Below are 19,768 nucleotides of genomic sequence, written 5' to 3' on the forward strand. Positions count from 1 at the left end.
TACTAACAATAATAGCTTTTTGACATTCATCTCCGGTCACGCTCACCAAGTAAAAACTGGTTTAATCGTTTCCTTAACTGACCGCATTGTTATAATTTGCTCTCCAAAATTCATTGAGGTAGAATTATTACTGCCAAAAGAAACTTTAATAGGTAACTCTTACCCAGGCTGGTTAATCGGCCAGACGTTTTTGAAAAGAAGGAAAGAATTTCTGGAATTTTCTAACCATATCCTGGAAATAACAGAAAAAAGATGTTTTTTGTTCTTTGCCATATATGTTCCAGGGCTGAGTGAAGAACTTAAAGGAATTTTACAAAATAATAGTTTGAAGGTAGCTTTAAGAGGTAGTAATACTTTGGCTTGTTTTTTAAATTCCAGATAGGATCGTCTTTCCCTAGAGCAGCAAAGCTGGGCTGATAACATCCTATGTGCTTGTGAAAGTTTTTATGTGGGACGTACTAGCCAGAATTTGAAAATGAGATTGCTGCAATATCTTAATTCTTTGTCATCGTCCTTAAAGCAAAATTCCAGTTCTGAAGACTTCCCGTCGGCTCTATCGGCTCTTCTCGTCGGACATATTTATGACTATTTAAAACATTTTATTTTGTGAGAGAATGTTTCTTTGATTTCTAGGGACTAAGGTTTAAAGCGAACTTTCAAGAAAACAATTGAAAAAAAAAAATTTATTCAAGAATAATTCCTTAAACAGACATACAGGTGAACTTGAATTGAATTCAATTTATAATATTTTACTGAGGTCAAATAAATTAAATCCCATTTCACCAAAGAGCTTTGACCGCTGTTCACTTGATATATCAGATAAATCTAATGAACCGGAACCGAAAAGGTAAAGAAGATTTGCTTCCGCTGTTCTATTGAAAGAGGAGTGAACTATATTTTTTTGGTTTATTGGGTATATATTTTTTTGTTTTTATCAATGTCTTTTAGTTTTAATTCTGGTGATGGACACTCTATATGTGTCTGAAATATCCAGTTGAAAATTTTTATATTTTTTTCACTGTCTGTTAAATGGTTTCATCCCTATTTTGAACTTTTATATTTTCGTCATGGAAAGGTAGTGTGGTTTTCAAAGATATCGATATCGTAGCAACAGGAATGATGCGGAAATAATTTCTTATTGACTTTACAACTAAAGTTTGCAGTTAGTTGTATTCCAGCTGATGAAGATGTTGAAAACAATATGTATCAATTTAAAACATCTTTCAGACCATTCCTTTATGGCTTCTAAATATCAAACAAAACAGCACTTTTAACAAAATTGTGATCAAACGATCACAAGCGTTTTTGGGAAACCCCAAAAAATCTATTATCACTACTTTTCTTGCAAGAGTCCTAAGATAAATTAAGGGGTATTGCATCAGGCACAAAATTTATACTTGGAACAAAATTCTTGGTTTATATCTAATGATATAGCCAAATCCATTGGACAATGGTCTCAAAAAATGCCACAATCGTTTACTGTCCTGCTCGCATCATAAAAAATTTCTATAATACTAGTCCTACACTATCTCTTCCCTCGGAGCAAATTTATGAGAACACTTGCTTTGAATTGTACCCACTACATCATCTATAGTGTTGTTTGTGATTCAAGTTTTTTAATAACTCTCAATAAACAAATATATCCCGATGCTCCAGAATTACTTACTTTTGACATACAACCATGAAACAAATACATTCTAAGGTTACATTCTATTGGATCTCAATAGTTTGGATCTCAATGCACTAGAAAATTCACACGTTGTAACAAAAATTTTTGATAGTTAAACTAACCTATATCCTCCCTTTAACAGTATAAAAATTCATTAGTTGCCAACATGACACTGAGGAAACTACATGAAAATGGACATTTATTGTCCATTCTAAGTAGTTCAAAGTTGGCACTGAGGAAAGCCATACTCAAACACTCTATTGACAAAGAGTTTATTAATTTCATATATGAACTTTTATTTAAATTTGACCGAAGGTAATGTTCAACTTTCAAAAGTTTTCAACCGACGTATAAAGCAACATTGTTCTGTTGCACCTGCACTAGCATGAAGCAATAGCAAAAGAAAGGTTTTAAAATTTAAAGGAAAACGTCTTTTCCAAGCCAACGTCCAAACATTTCAAGTTTGTTGATGACTAAAAAAAATAGTCAAAAATGCAAAAATGCAAAGCAGCAGTCTGACCCAACTTTCTTCAGAGACCTCATCAACAAATGTAAGTCGAATAGTTTACAAGTGAATGAGCAGAAATCAAAAGTCTTATGATTTAATCCACTCAAGCGAGATATCAATCTCTTAGATGCTCTGTTTCCAATTCTTTCCTCTTCAACAATCCTAGGCGTAACATTTACAAGTGACTGCTCGTTTAAGCTGCATGTAGACAATATTGAGCAAAAAGGTCACTACTCAATCAATAGTTTAAAAAGTATGCACAGGTTATTCTTTTCTGATCGTCAGCTCCTGTTGGCGTATACAACCTACATCAGAACTTTTTCTCGAGTATTGCTGTTCCGTTTGTGGTCCCCAAACTCAGAACACAGTTTAACTGGCAGATGAACTAGAACATGTCCAAAAACGCGCTACTAAGATATTACTTGGAACCAGTTCTAGCAGCAACGAAAGTGCCCTTGAGCTCTTGAATTTGCCCACCTTATTCGATCGAAGACATGAGCTAATAGTGAAATTTGGAAAATCACTACTAACAAACGAGAAGCACCAATTCATACCACCTTCCACATCAGTCAGCAGACATACTAGGCATTACAACAAACTAGAACCGGTCAAGTGCCGTACGAACAGATACACAAACTCCTTTGTACCATATTTCGTAAGAGTATTTAACTGTTAATTGTAATTTAAGTGTTAATTGTAATTTTGTGATTCTTGTGATTGTAAAAGTAGTGTAATTTAGTGTTCATTTGTTAGTGCTACGATAGCTATTTAAATAAACGAATAAGAATTAGAATTTTTAACTGTGAATTTTGAACAATTTTTGTAAAAATAGTAAAACATACAGTGAAAAGGTCGTGAAGAAGAAGAAGAAAAAGTTCAATGTTGGTGGTACAGTTGGAATTAATAGGACTAATAAGATTTTTTAAAGAGGAATTCCTTATGGGCCACTTTTTAAAGTGTCAAATATCCTAGACGCTAAGCCTGTAACATCACTTACGAGACACCAAGGATGAAAAGATTCTCGGTAGTCTTATGTCTAAGAACTTCAAAACGGTAAAAATAATGGTGATATCTACCAAAATGAAAAGATGTTAAAAGTAGAATAGCTAAGGCTCAGGGTGTTTTTTCACAGTTAAAAAAAGTTTGGAAGAAAAGAAAGATAAGTCACAAACCAAGATTAGAATATTGGAAGCTACAGTGATGACAGTGGTCAAATATGGCTCTGAAGCATGGACACTCCGAAAAGCAGATGAAAATTTACTAGATGTTTTCCAGAGAAATCGCCTACGGATTGTTCTGGGTACCCGGCTGACTGACCGTATTTCAAACGTTAGGTTGTACGAAAGGTGTGGTTCAATCCCGCTTTCTAGGGCTATAATGAAAGAAAGGTTGAGACGGCTAGGCCACGTTCTACGGATGAAGGATGACAAACTACCGAAGATTGTCCTTTTTGGCCAACCGTCTGGGGCTACACGGAAAGCAGATCGTCCTTGTCTGGGTTGGGAGGATGTCATAAATAAAGATTTAAAGGAAATGGGAACTCCCTGGGAGGGTGTAAAGAGGGAGGCTTTAAATAGATCAGGTTGGAGGAGGACTGTGCGTAGCTGTGTTGGCCTCAGGCGGCTTGGTGCTGCAGTGAGTTATTAGTAGTAGCAGTAGTAGTTGTAAATATGTTTGGAAAGGATTTTATAAATGGTCGACTTATTTTTTGTTCAGATGAGAAAATATAGATTGGAAACTCAGTTGAATATTCTTAAATCATCATTAACTATCTATGGTAATCTTCAAAAGCAAATACACAATAATATTTTGTTTTGTTTCCAGTAATATGTCAATAATTTGAGTAAATGCACTTCGACCAAGATCCATAAGCATCATATAATAATTCAAAGTTTTACATTCATCTTTCAGAACATCATCGAGCATTCTTTGAAAGAAAAGTTTCTTTTGGACTGATAACTTTTGAAAACATTTTTCCAAAATCACAAGATTCCAGATAATTTTATGTTTCATAAATCCTTCCATTAATAACTACAGCTATCACTCTTACAGCTGACTGCGCATTAACTAATGAACCAAAAGAATCTTTGTACTTCAGGGGTATCCCTAGAGAGAGGAATGATAACCTACAAAAAAAAACTTGATTCTAAACTAATAAAAGCTACTAGGTATTGACTTGCTTATTAATAGGGATTTTTCCTTTCTCAAAGATGTTCCCGAAGTAGAAATAATCTTTCTATTTGGTAGTTAGTCTGTAGTCAGCTGTGAAAGTGTTAAGATTGTTCAGCTGCACAGAGTTTTAGTCACAAGGGAGTTCACTTACAAAGGGCTCAATAAAAGGGGTTAGTAGTTTGGGAGTTCTGTTACATGAGGTTTCATTTAATTGGGGTACTGCTGCATGAGGGTTCAGTTACAAGGGGGTTCATATGCACTGGAGTTCATTTATAAGGGGTTTGGTTAACAGAGGCTTAGTTGCACGGAGGTTCAATTATAGATGGCCAGTTGCTTGGTGATTAAATAAACGGGGATTTAGTTACCCACGCATTTTTCTACGTGTTTAACACAAAATAAAGCACTGAGAAGAAGAAAAAAAATAGAAAGCAGTGTAGTGAAAGCAAACATGTAGGTTAACTTAGTTACTTTACCCCAGTTCACCTTTTTAACCAATTTAAAATTTTGCAAGGAAATTTTGTTTATAATGGATTGATTCATAATGGATATAATATTTTTTTTAAATTGATATAATAGAGATGGTGCTGAAATATTGTTATGATTGAAATAATGCAGAGTCCCAGTGTATATATATATATATATATATATATATATATATATATATATATATATATATATATATATATATATATATATATATATATTTATATATATAATCAGAGATAGTGCAATAGCTTTACCTTTAGAAAAGGCCATACGGCCTCAATGTTGTTTTTTTCCCAGAGGCCCCTCATATGGATTTGGTCCTCGTATAAACTTCAAAGGAGGCTCAACCGATTGGAAATCGAGAGTCCTAGTTCCCTTTGTAAGATTAAACAGTGATCGGAGGTGAACTAGCCCCCCAAGCCGTTTTATCCCAAATACATCCGATAGGAATTTTGGGGTGGCCATTTTGTTAAAAATAGTTCAAAGATAAAAAAAAATCTGTGGTTGACATAAGCCCCAGGCACAGGAGTTTTGAGTTATTCCCTGGGGGTTAAAGTTTTAGTTCACTGTTTAGATTCAATTTAGATTAGAAGGAAACTAACCCCCACCCTTCACGCCCTTTTTTCGCCAATCGCATCGGATAACATTTTTAGATAGCCATTTTGTTAGAAATTGCCGAATAGCCCCTGAAGTCCGGAGGCAGGCATTGTAAGTCATACCTTGGGGCATATAAGGTTCTAATGGAAGAAAATGCTCACACAAAATTCAGAGATTGCTCACTTGATTGGAAATTGAAAGTTCGGGTTCACTTTTCATAAGTTAAAAGTAATCAGAGGGCTTCTGCCCCCCCCCCCTTTTCCAGCCCTTTTTTACCCCAAATTTGGCAGATAAAAATTTATAGATAGATATTTTGATAAAAAATAGTTCAATGTTGAGATAACAAGAACTCCGGTGTCAACACAGCCCCTTGAGGCCTTGGGGCAGGTGTAGTAAGTTATGCCCTAGAGGCACATAAGGTTATTATGGAAGGGTTCGGTGAGTAAACTTCAGAGAGGGATCATTTGATTGGAAAATGAAAGTTTTAGTTGACTTTTTAAAAATCAAAAGTGTTCAGAGGGCAGCCAGCCTCCTCCACTCCCTTTTTTCCCGAAATACATCAGGTAAAAATTTTGAGGTAGTCATTTTCTTTTAAATTTCAAAGCTCAGATAACGAAAATTTATTTGTCGACAGAAACCACCAGGGCCCAGGTGTAGTCGTTGTAAGTTAAGTCAAGGGTATACATTGTTTTTATGGAAGGAATGCTCATAAAAACCCCTGAGAGGGCTCATTTCTTTGGAAAGTTAATGTTCTAGTTCAACTTTTCAAGAGTCATAAGGATCAGAGAGTGATTACCCCCCCTCCTGTCCATGAGCTTTTTCCCATATGCATCAATGAAGCCTATTAAATAAAGATTATGTTAAAACTAATTAAAAGGTCAGATAACAAAAATCTGGCGTCAACACAGCCCCCAGGGCCCGAGCGCAGTCGTTGTAAGTTATACCCCGGGGGAATGAACTGTTCCTTTGGAAGGGATGGTCGTATAAGCTTTAGAGAGAGCTGATTTGATTGGAAATTTAAAGTTGAAAGTTCCACTTCACTTTCTAAGCGTCATAAGATATCCAAGAGCAACCACCCCCATTCCCCCGCCAACCAATTTTTACTCAACCCCATCCGATAAAAATTTTGAGATAGCCATTTAAAAGAAAATTAGTTCAAATAACATCACTTTAACAATAAAATAAGTACCATCAAATAACAAAAACTGCGGGGTCGACACAAACCATATGGACCCGGGAGAAGTTATGCCCTGAGGGCATATATTTGTCATATGGAAGGGATACTCGTGTAAACCTCAATGGGGTTTCATTAGATTGGAAATTGAAAGCTCTAGTTCACTTTTTAAGAGTCAATAGTATTCGGGGGGTAGTTAGGCCCCATGCCCTTTTCTGCCCAATTTGCCATCGACATAAATTTTGAGATAGCCAATTTGTCAACAAAATTTTCAAAGGTCAGATAACGAAAAAATCTAGTTTCAAAAGAACCCACCAGGGCCAGAGGAAGGTGTGGTAAGTTACAACATGGGGCAAATATGGTTTTTATCAAAGGGTTGCCTGTATAAACTTCAGAGAGGGCTCATTTAATTTTAAATTAAAAGTTGTAGTTCATTTTATCAGAGTGAAGAAAAATCGCAAGACAGCTAGCCCTTTCCTCTCCATATTTTTTTGCCCTAAAACAATCTGATAAAAAAAAATTAGATGGCCATTTGGTTAAAAAATAGTTCAAACACTATATATTATAACTCCTGGGTCGCTGTAATCCCCAAGGGAATAGGCGTTGTAAGCTATGTCCTGTGGGCATATATGGTTCTTATAAAAGAGATGCTCGTATAAACTTCAGATATGGCTCATTTGATAGAAAACTTAAAATTCTAGTTCACTATTAAAGAGTTATAAAGATCGAATGGCAATTAGCCCCCCACGCCCTTTTTTTCTACAAATACATCCAATAAAAATTTTGAGTTAGGTATTTTGTTAAAAATAGTGTAAAAATTAGATAACAAAAACTGTGAGGTTGGCATAAACCCCCGAGGGCTAGTGTTTGAATATGTGCCCTGGGACGTATAAGGTTCTTATGTAAGGAGAGGCCGCATAAACTTTAAAAATGACTCATTTGAATAGAAATTGAAAGTTCAAGGTACCTGTTTTGCGTCAGAAAGGATCAGAGGGCATCCTCTCCCCCCCTCTCCCTGAACAAAAACACCGTTTTATTCCAAATGTATCTGATCAAAGTTTAAGATTGATTTGTTTAATTAATTGATGTGTTTTAATTTGTTTAAGTTTTTGTTTAATTAATTGATGTGTTTTAATTTGTTTAAGTTTAATTTGTTTGAAGTGATCAAATAGCAGAAATTTTGGGGTCAACATACACACACCCCCACCCCAAGCTCAAAGGAAGGGCTGTAAGTTATGACGCAAGGGTATACAAGGTTTTAACAGAAGAGGTGGTCATTTAAAATTTGAAGGGGACTCATATGACACACCCCCTAGTATTAAACCGGACCCCTTAATATTCTCACATTTGTAGCACAAATGAGAGGATAGCTCCATATAGCCTACTGCTTGTGAGTGTTTATATCTTGTGTAAAGTTGTTTTAGGTCTTTGCAACTAACATTTTTCTTTTACATAATTTCAGACCACAGAAGACTAAGGTCACAAAGTCAATAAGGTTTTGGTGTTTTTTGCCTTTTTAATTGTGTGCTAAGACTTATGAAAACAGGACCACCACGGGAAAGTTGTGTGCAGTAAGCCCCACCCATGCCCTAGAATTATGCCTGCCCCCCTAATATCTTCCCATTTGCAGCACGAATAAGAGGATAGCTCTATATACTGCTTGTGAATGGTTATCTCTTGTATAAAGCTTTAGTTTGTACAATAAAAATCTAAAGGTCAAAAAGGCAATAAGGTTTGATGATTTATTGTTTTGCTTTTTTAGTTGTTCGCTCAGATTAGTGAAAAAAAGAGCCATCACGGAAAAGTTGTGTACAGCCAGCCCCACCCAAGCCCTAGATTAATACTGACCCTCTAATATATATATATATATATATATATATATATATATATATATATATATATATATATAAATACTTTAATTACTATTGGCTATAGTTTGTTCTTTAATATTATTCATCATTCTCGGAAGTTGCTTTTTAGAGTAAGTATTTCGGTTCGTATAGGCTAGAGTTCGTTCTAACGGAAAAAATAAAAACGGAAAAAAGATGCCTTTGGTGCAGAATAGCGTAGTTCCAGCCACTTATCTTGTTTTTCAAGCCAATGGATTTTCTTCTGTAGGTTTCCTACATAGGGGTTTTGGACATTGTCATCCTAATAGTATACTTTTGTTTCGATCTGACTCTAAATTTTGGAGTTAAGGGCTATTGTCCCTTACTAGATTGCCAGCTGCCATTGGAATCCGGCCACAAATTAAAAAAATTAAGTTATATAATAATTTTTTAGTTTATACTAAACTATAACAAAGGAGATAAAATAGCTAATTACTCCGTAATCATAAGGGATAATTTTCAACACATTTGTCACGTCTTAGCATCCATAAAATGAATGGTATATTTATATAAAAGTTGCTACAGTACAGTGGAGAAAGGATTTTCCTTCGGCTCAGAAGGATTCGAGTTCAATACGCTGTGGTAACGGTCGATGTTAAATAATAAACTAGATCTTCAACACAAGACTTGATTTCAGCCATGAAAGGCGACGTTTCTTTAGAATAGAAGCATAACCTAATTCTAGTTTACTCGAAATATTTGAATAAAGGTATGACTTCACCATCAGTAATATTGTCATTTATTTTTTCCCATCTGTATGGTACGGCAAAAAAACATGAGCGGGCTAAAAATGACAAACTTGCTGTAAATGCAAAATATAGTTGTTTCAGCCACCTTCCTTGTTTTGCAAGTCAACAGATTTTCCTTGCTGTTCAAGCCAATATATATATATATATATATATATATATATATATATATATATATATATATATATATATATATATATATATATATATATATATATATATATATACATATATATATATATATATATATATATATATATATATATATATATATATATATATATATATATATATATATATATATATATATATATATATATATATGTACCATGATATCGCTTAAAAATAAACAAAAAAATATATATCTCTCCTAGTCTAGAGGGTAGTAGTATATTTATTCGCTCGTAGACGTTCCAGACTGAATCCGAGGGTTGTAAGCCAACCATCAAACGAACTGCATTATTTTGAAGAGCTCTTACGAGCTGGACAACGGAAGCAAATGTACCAAGCCTAACGATACCACAATACAAAATATACGGATGGACAAAGGAAAAATAAAGGAGGCGTAGGACATAATGAATTTAGATTACGAGACAAAATTCTTACAGATTGTTGTTAAAACTTGAATGAAAAAATCTCTGCAATAAAAACCCCCAGGTATTTAATCAATAGACCATGCTTTAAAATTCCACAAACTAATACTATTTCATTAATCCTTTGATAATGGATGCTTTATGTCCTTGTTTTGATTTTGATATTGCTACTTTGATTCTAGTTTTGATACCTTGATGAACTTTTGATTTTGAAAAAAAAATTAATTTTGTAGTAAGGATTTGTCAACAACTTGAAACTTTTGGCAATCAAAAACGCACAAAAAGTAATTTAAAAAAAAAAATAAAAAAAATAATTTCCAAAAAAGAAGTCATATCAAAAAAAGTAAAAGCCATTTCAGACTTAAGATCAGTAGATACACACCTGCTGATATTCAGAATCAAAACGACCAGAAATCAGTATTAAAAAATAAAAGAAACCCAAAACGAACAGAAATTAAATAAATAACCTGCAAAAATATAAAAAAAGTAATAATAAAAAAATGAACAAATTAATCATTAGGCAATTAATGCTTAAGTTGAATATACAAATCAACCTTGAAACAAAGAAAAATATTTTAGTATTCAACTATAAATGAAACCCAAAGCGAACAGAAATTAAAAAACAATAGATGCAAACAAACATAAAATAGTTAATAATATAAATCAGTAAATTAAGCTCAAAACGAGTGAAACTTAAATTTAAAATATGCAAATCAAGGCTGAAACGAACAAAAATCACTACAAATAAGAATTTGGATATTGCTTCTTTCTCTCTCTGTAAGTCTAAAACCTTCTGCATCATCGGTGTTTTACTGAAAACGCGATAATAATAATAATAATTTATTTATCACCCATACGATACAGAAAGTAAATATGGCAGAGTAAGAATAAATTATTATTGGTAATACAATCAACAAGAGGACACAATCAACTTGGCAGTAAGAGGATACTGCCGGCGGATACAATCAAAGAGCGGGATATTGAAGTTTTTATAGTGAAAAGGGTTAGCAGAAGTACAGTTATAGGGAAAAACTCACACTTATGTAATTTAAGTGAAAGGACTATATTACAAAAATCATCAGAGACTGTAGAGACAATTTGGGAATACACTTTTTGGAATGACTAATCAGAAGCAAATCGTCATCCCATGCAAGATAAGAAACATCCGCAAAATAGCCACCGCACTAGAAATACAAATCTTAAAAACAGTAGAGGACAGAACACCACCCTACCTAACTCTTCTTCTTAACCTTATAATAGTGTCTGGTGTAGATTTTAATTGAAGAACAGAATTTGAATATCGAAATCTAAGAAGTAATATAACAGAAAGACTATTTCAAAAATATTTGTAATTACATTTGAACGATTTTCTATTGAACATAGTATTGAAAATAAACATTAAAAGTTCAGTAAAATTGTGAACTGATGAGTTTTCAGATACTAATATCAATATACATCAAATATTCAGTTTAATTTATTAGCTCTTTTTAAAATTGTTCAATACGAATATGGTTTAAGCAAAATGAGAGTTTGAATACTGCCTCCTTCCTTAACTGTAAGAACCTAAAGCCTACTGCGTCCTTTTCAGTGAAAACAAAATATATTACAAATACTCCCTTTTCCAGTTCTTACAGCATTAAAAATGAAAATAGAATTTCAGTGAAATAAAATCTTGAACAGATGGATCTATCAACAAATATATCATCATATATCAAATATTCTGTTTGGTTTTGTTTACACTTTACAAGACTGCTTAAGACACATATAGTTTTCCCATGTAGTTAGATATCGGACTTGCAGAAAAATTCAGATATCTTTGAATGGATCTCTACATAAAAAAACATTAAATTGCATAAACAGCAAAAAACTGTAAATAAAAAAGTAATTATTTATATTTTAACCAGTTTTTTACTGTTTACACAATTTATTGTCTTTTCATGTAGAGGTCTATTCAAAGATATTTAATTATTACCGCAAGTCCGATGTCTAAAGTATATGTAAAAACTATATGTGTCTTGGAAACTATAAACAAAACCAAATTGAATATGTGATAATTGATGATATATTTGTTGATAAATCCATCAGTTTACGGTTTTATTTCACTGCAATTTTATTTTCATTTTTAATTCTGTAAGAACTGGAAAAGGAAATAGTTGTAATATAATTCGTTTTCAGTGAAAATGATGCAGTAGGCCTGAGGTTCTTACAGCTAAGGAAGGGGGCAGTATACAAACACTTGTTTTTAGTGAAACCATATTTTAATGAACAATTTTAGAAAGAGCTAATAAATTAAACTGAATATTTGATGTATAAAGATATTAATATCTGAAAGTTCATCTTCTTAAAAAAATTGATTATTGAAGCTAGTTCAATTTTGAACAACGATAGGTACCAAGCGTGAACCTTCCAGTTTTTTCTTTTTTAAGGTTTTTGAATTGCTGCATCGAATCGTCATTTTTAATACTTAAAAAAATTTAGGGGGGGGTTTCTAGCAACATTATATAACTGGCTGAGTTCAAACCCTTAAGTATAATCATGTAGTGAGTAGATGTAATCTAACAAAAAAATACCACTAATTAAAAATTCTTACGAATTTTTCTTGTTTGAATTAAAATATTAAGAATATTGCTCATTCAACTTAAATATTTTTTTAGATTACATAATAACTTTAGTGCTTCTGAAGTGGACTCAAAAAATTATATCAGCTTTTTTCATGTCTTAAAAAGGCATTGCTGAACTTATAAGAAAAGTATATAAAATATTGGCCTGTTCGCCTCAGACGGCTTGGTGCTAAGGTGAGTCCTTAGTAGTAGTAGTAGTATAAGAAAAGAAATTTGGTAATGATGTTTTTTTATTATCATTTCCACTAAGCTTCAAACTTTTGGTTTTCTTCTTTAAAGTTTTGAATAGGTTTAATTCTTTGTTAAAATAAATAGAATTATTTTCCTACTTACCATTTTTTTCCGTTTACGCAATAATGTTTTATCATGCAGAGGTCCGTTCAATGATATCTTATTTTTCCTGCAAGTCCGTTGTCCGAACTATATTTGAATTTATAAGTGTTTTGAAGAGTCTTGTAAAGTATAAACGAAACCAAATTGAATATTTGATATATGATGACATATTTGTTGATAGATACATCAGTTCAAGATTTTATTTCACTGCAATTTTATTTTAATTTTGAATGCTGTTAGAACTGGAAAAAGAATTGTTTGTAATATAATTTGTTTTCAGTGAAAACGATACAGTAGGCTTTAGGTTCTTACAGTTAAAGACGGGTGTAGCATCGAAACCCTTGTTTTTAGTGCAACCATGCTCGTGTTGAAAAATTTTAGAAAAAGCTAATAAATTAAAGTGAATATTTGATGTATAATGATATTAATATCCGAAAGCTCATCAGTTAACAGTTTTACTATAATTCTAATGTTTATTTTCAATATTAAGTACAAAAGTAAATTTTAGTAATATAATTACAAATATATTTTCCTTTTTTCTCTGTATAATTCTGGAGTCAATATTTCTGTTACAATGCTTCTTAGATTTGGTATTCAAATTCTGTTCTTCAATTAAAATCTACACCAAACACTATTTTAAATGTAAGAAGAGGAGTTAGGTAGGGTGGTGTTCTGTCCCCTACCCTTTTTAAGATTTGTATTTCTAATACGGTGGCTAAGATTTCACGTACATACCTTTGTGCTTTAACGGAAGTTTCTTATCTTGCATATGCTGATGATTTACTTCTGATTAGCCATTCCAAAAAGCCGTTTCAGCTTACTGTTTGTGATATATGTAAAAAGATCCTGATTGGCTATGCAAAGATTGTTGCAAACAGAGAGAATTATGATAAACGTGTGCTGGCTAAATTTTATTCTTCTTTCTGTTATTATACTCTCCTTTATGCCTCAGCTCTTTTCCCCCATATTAAGGCAAATTTTGTGAATCTTCTCAATATCTTCCACCTGGGACAAAAAACTTAATTCTTATTAGCAAATTTTCAGTTTCTCATGAACTTTAAAGTTGGAAAATCTACACAGGAAACTCTTCAGTACTGATTTTGCGCGCCTATCCCCTCACCACCGTCTTATCCGTTTATTTCGTTTATCTTTTGTGTATATTTGTTTTTCTCTTTGTGTTTCAAATTTATTCTTACTCCGCCATATTTACTTTCTGTATCGTATGGGTGATAAATAAATTATTATTATTATTATAGCGTTTTCAGTAAAACACCAATGATGCAAAAGGTTGTTTTTTTAACTTCTGTTCATTTTGGGTTTCATTTATATTTGAATAAATTTATTTAGTGATTTGACTTACAAAAAGTATTTCACTTTCTATTCTAAAGCTAAACACTATGGATAAAAAGAAAAAAGAAAAAAAAGAAAAAAAATTAGCCTTACGGCATTTCACGACTAACAAAGGAGCAAAACTAAGCATCTAAAATAAACTACAAAACACATAATTTTGTACATACAATCTAACTAAAGAAGAGAAAACAAAAACAAAAAGACAAACTAAATAATACACACTGAATTCCGTTATCAGACATAAAAAAAATCCACATATTTTTTAAATAAGATTATAACCCCAAATCCAAACGTTTAGTTTTTCTTATGTATTTCAGTAAAATATTTCTAACATTCCTAAATTTAAAAATCAAATCAAGATTAAACGGGAAAGGAACATTGAATACTATTACTATTAAGGTGAAATATTAATTCTAAACGTTCACGAACAAAAATAGGGCACTCAAAAAGAAAATGGGAACAAGTTTCATTTACACCGCAAAGGCACAACTCCGTATCAATTTTGTTTATTCGGTGAAGAAAGAAATTTAGCCTGCAATGACCCGTAATAATCTGCGTTAGATGGTAGGAGGGCTGAACTTTGCAAGCAGCTAATAAATCTTCTGTTGAGGCAAAAAAGCGAATTGACCAAGAACTAACTTTATTCTTAAATTCTTCATACCATCGTCCGTAAAGTATATTTTTCAATGCCTTTCTATTAATATGAAAAGTTGAAGTATGGATTTCTCGTATTGTCGGAAGGCCGAAGATATCTACTAATGATTCATCAGTGAAAGTACTATGATTGGATGAGCGTTTAGAAAGGGGAAATTCAGGAGAAGTGAAATTTGGCAAGTGACTTGGACGGCCTTTTTTCGCATAGCGCAATGTCGCTAGCTCAGTTGCTCGGAAAGAGATTGGCAAAACCCCAGCAATGGCTGTAATTACGTCATTTTGGGCAGAACGGAAAGATTTTGAGATTATTATCATTGAAGTTCTTTGAGCAGACTGTAGCATTTGTAAAATATTTTTCTTTCTAAGAGCTGAAAACCAAACTGATACCCCATACAAAATTGTACTTTCTATAACTGATTTATATAATTTTCTTAAAGCTTGTGGTTTGAGACCCCATGTCATCTTCGCTGCACAAAGGAGTCTCGTCGAATACTGCTTTGCAGCAGTAACTCGGGAAGAGACATGATCAGTCCATAAAAGTTTCCTATCTAAAATAATTCCTAAGTAACGGGCTTTTTGTTGTATATTAATTTTTTCTCCTGCAAAAAAAAGATTTACAACAGGAACTTTGTGTTTGCTTGTGAACAATACAGCTTCTGTTTTACGTTGGTCGAAAGTAAGTTTGTTTTCTGTAGCCCACACTTCAAACTTCTGAAATATTTTTCCCGCCAAATTTTCAAAAAACAGGATATTTTTACCTGTTAAAATTACAGTGACGTCGTCAGCATATGCCTGAATCGCACAATTTTCACAAAAATCCATTTCTAAAAGGTCATTTATGTTGATTAACCATAAAAAAGGAGACAAAAGTGATCCTTGCGGACAAGACTTTTCCAACTTCCGGGATACATCTTTTCCATATGATACCGTCCTATCTGATAAAAAACTTTTCACTAGTCTTAACAATTGAATTGGGCATTTCTTATCCTTGAGCTTTTTTAAAATACCTGGATGCAATGCATTGTCGAATGCTCCTTTAATGTCAAAAAAAAAGACAAAGTGTGAATTTCTTTTCCTCTTTATTTTTCTCAATAACGCTTACCATATTGTCAACTGCATCTATTGTACTTTTACCCTTGCAAAACCCAAATTGTCTTTTAGAAACCCAACAATTATCCAAACTAAGTTTATCTAATCTATTCATAATAATCCGTTCAAAAATTTTTCCTATGTTTGACAACAAGCTAATTGGGTGATAAGAACCGGGGTTACCATCATTAGTTTTCCCTTTTTTAAGAATTACTATAATATTTGCTTGTTTCCAAAGGACAGGAAAATATGATGTCTTTAGGCAACCATTAAAAAGCTTCAACAAAGTAGGTGATAAAACATTAATATTTTTCTTTATGGTAAAATTCATTATACCATCAGGTCCCGGAGCCTTCATGGGTTTGATCGACTTAATAACATCCTGTAAAATTTCTATGGTAATAGGTTCCATTTTATCCTGATTTTCACTAGAGATATTTTCTGTTTCTTTTCTTATCAACTTTTGAGCAATACTGTCATTAGAATTATCATCTGACGAAAACCATTTACCTAGAAGTTGTTCTCCAGCCTCTTTAGGTGAATCTGTCATCGACCCATCTTGTTTTAAAATATGAACTGGGAGAGTCGCAGAGCCTTTTAACTTGCAAATTTTATTTATAGTGTTACAAGGGTCCAAACTAGCTTTTTCTTCGCAGAACTTTTTGCAATCTTCCTTTTTCGCTGCCAAAATTTTCGTTTTATAATCTAGATCTGTTTGATTCTTTATTCGATCGCTTTTCAACGGTACCAAGTCTCTTATAGACCCTTTGAGCATGTCTGTACTTCTTTCTTAAATCTGTCAAATCTTGGTTCCACCACCTTGCATATTTGCTTTGTTTGTGACTATTTTTAAGAGGGGTCGATTCCTTAGTTGCTTTTTGCATTAAATTCTTAATTTCATTAGCAGCACAATCAATTTCCTCCACCGAGGACATAGGTAGAGAATAAATGTCATCGATTCCACGTAATAAAGTAGCACTAAAAGTATCCCATTTAGTTTTCTTATAAATGTATCTTGGCTCTTCAGTCTCAAATATGGGAAAATTAAACTCCAAAGTAAATAAAATGTACGAGTGATCGGAAAAAGAAGGGTATTCATCAAGAAATTTCCAACACTTTACACTTTGGACAAGATTAGTACCTACAGCAGTAACGTCTGGGCTAGTTGTATTGCGTAGCCCATACGTTGTCTCACTAGGATCATTCACTACTAACAATGATTTACTAGCAAAAAAATCTTCAAGCTCCTTGCCTTTCTTGTCAGTTTGACTGTTACTCAGCCACAAAGGGCTTTTAGCGTTAAAATCCCCCCCAACAACGTAATTAGCAAAATGTCTGACCTTGTCTAAAAAGCTGATATTATCTATCAATCGCTGCACCGAAGGAGGGCAATATACCGAACAGAATGTCAAAGGTCTACTGTTCAAATAAACTGAAACTGTCACACATTCATTAAACGAGAGGTTATGGTGTACGTCAGCTTTTAGACTATTTTTCACTAATACGGCAGCAAAAAAAAATTTCTCATCTGTGTCAATTTTTGAAAAACGCTTGTAACTATATGGAACAAATGATATTTTACAGAATTTATTTACATACGGTTCTTGCAACAGAACTATATCCGGTTTCAGTTCTTCTATTGTTTTTTGCAACTGTAAGGTTGCTGAATAAGAATGTTGCAAATTAATTTGAAGCACTGTTAAGTTATTCTTATCAATATTCACATCTCGAGATTGAGTCAATTAAACTTGATATTATTCTTTAAACGAGCAGTTAACTTCTTTGCAACCGGGCATTTGCTTAACTCATAGGCAGCATGCCCATCTGAATTAAGTTTGTTTTTTTCGCAAGCCCGGCAATTTGGGCGGGACGAAACGGACTTGTCGCAATTTTCATAAGTGTGCGGGCCCATGCACCATGAGCATACTTCGTCCGCTCTACAATCTGTCTTCCGATGACCGTATAAGCAACATTTGCTACATCTTATCAAGTGTACATAGTCGTCGCAAGAGGCAAGGATAAAACCGATCCGTAAGCCTCTTTGGGACAGTATAAATTGGCAGATCTTTGGACTAACTTCCACAACAACTTTCCTTTTCGACGCGTTTTCAAGAATGGTGATGATCCTGAAGCTTTCCCCTTCGTTGGCCATCCGCTGAATTTCTAGGTTACACTGCAGCAGGTATTTTTCACTTTTGCCTTTGACCTGAGGGGAGGGAGCCCCATTGACTAACATTCTTGGAAAGTGCTTTTTCACCTCTTTCGGTTTGTACTTCGTGTCCGACACTTTCTCTGTCAGTACTGACATGGCTGCCTCTAGCTCCCTTTTCGACCCCAATTCCAAGATGACTCTACCTTCCTTCGGCGGAACAACTTTCTTCACGGAAAAATCGGAATTTTCTCCTTTGACAACTCTGCTGATAGATTCCGTAACTTGCATGGATTCGTCAAAATTCATACGGTTTCGTTTTTCCGCAGATACAGGCTCCAGAATCACAGAGAATGTTTCAGGACCCTTGAGCGCTTGGGCATAAGACGCCTGCTGGGGTGCGGGTACACAAATCTGTCCATTTTTTTGCTATTTTATCCGCTCAAGCTCTTTCTGTAGATTCACAACTTCATTCAGACGGAAATTTTCGATTCGAAGGAGTTCAATGTTCTCTTCGATTGTTCGTTGGTGAAGATATTGGATTCTGCTGCATATTTGGGAGGCATTAAATTTGCCACCGGGGACTTTGAATGACCCTATTACGTCCTTCAACATATCCAGCAGCACTGCAACACTTTTTTCATTCATGACAGTAAGAGACTCCAACGACTCGTGATCAGACGTCTCTAGGGACGATTTTACTTTGGACATCTTCGAGTAATAAACTAGGTATCCCGATCACGGTATCCCGTTCACGATTCAACGTCTAAATGAACGCCATCTATAATAGTTGAAATTATTAAGAAACTAATAATGTCAACGCCAAAAAAAGATGAGTTAATTATTTCAATAGATAGCTTCAAACAAATGCCAACTTTATGGGCAGAACTTAGTAAGGTAGGTTTTACCTAGCCCACTTAAGCATCCACAGATACACTGTATCAGTCAATCCAAGATAATCATTGTAATCCAAAATTTAACAATTTTCTCACTGTTTACATTCAGACAAACTTACTAAACCCCTTTTCATTTATATTTCAATAGTAAAATATTTTTTTTTGTTTTAAGGTAGATTTGTATATTCGATTTAAGCATTAATTGTCTTGTGATTTGTTTATTCATTTACATTATTACTTGTCGTATATTTTTGCTGATTGTTTATTTAATTTCTTTTCGTTTGGGCTTTCATTTACTTTTTAAAATTGATTTCTGGTTATCTGAATTCTGAAATGGCCTTTACTTTTCTTTGAAAAACCTTCTTTTTAGGAGAAATATTTTTTTAAATTAGTTTTTGTACGTTTTTGATTGCAAAAGTTTCGAGCATCTATTATCCTTGGAGAATGAAATTGTAACACATTGGAATTTTAAAGCGTGCTTTATCGATGAAATACCTGAGGGTTTATATTGATGATATTTTATCATTCAATTTTCATGAACAATCTCTGAGTAAAATTTTGTTTCGTAATCTAGATATAATGAAAAAACTTAAGCATTTTCTTCTACAATGTCCTCCACCTTCTTCAGTTTTCGCTTGTCCATCTATGTATTTTGTATTTTAGTAGCGCTAGGCTTGGTGTATTTCCTTACATTGTCAGGACCGTACAAGCTCTTAAAAAATAATGCAGTTCGTTTGATTGTTAGCCTACAACCCTTGGATTCAGTCTGGAACGTCTGAGAGCGAATAAGGATATTACCAGCCACTAGACTATGAGAGTTATGTACTTTTTGGTTTGTTTTT

The 19,768-nt window shown here is 33.5% G+C and overlaps 1 protein-coding gene across 1 annotated transcript in view; it reads left to right on the top strand.

The window, feature by feature from the left end:
- Positions 1-19,768, top strand: part of LOC136042277 (E3 ubiquitin-protein ligase NRDP1-like) — a 77,541-nt gene that overhangs the window by 24,871 nt on the left and 32,902 nt on the right. The window lies entirely within an intron of this gene.

Source organism: Artemia franciscana, unplaced genomic scaffold (assembly GCF_032884065.1).
Source record: "Artemia franciscana unplaced genomic scaffold, ASM3288406v1 Scaffold_1012, whole genome shotgun sequence".
Classification (NCBI taxonomy): domain Eukaryota; kingdom Metazoa; phylum Arthropoda; class Branchiopoda; order Anostraca; family Artemiidae; genus Artemia; species Artemia franciscana.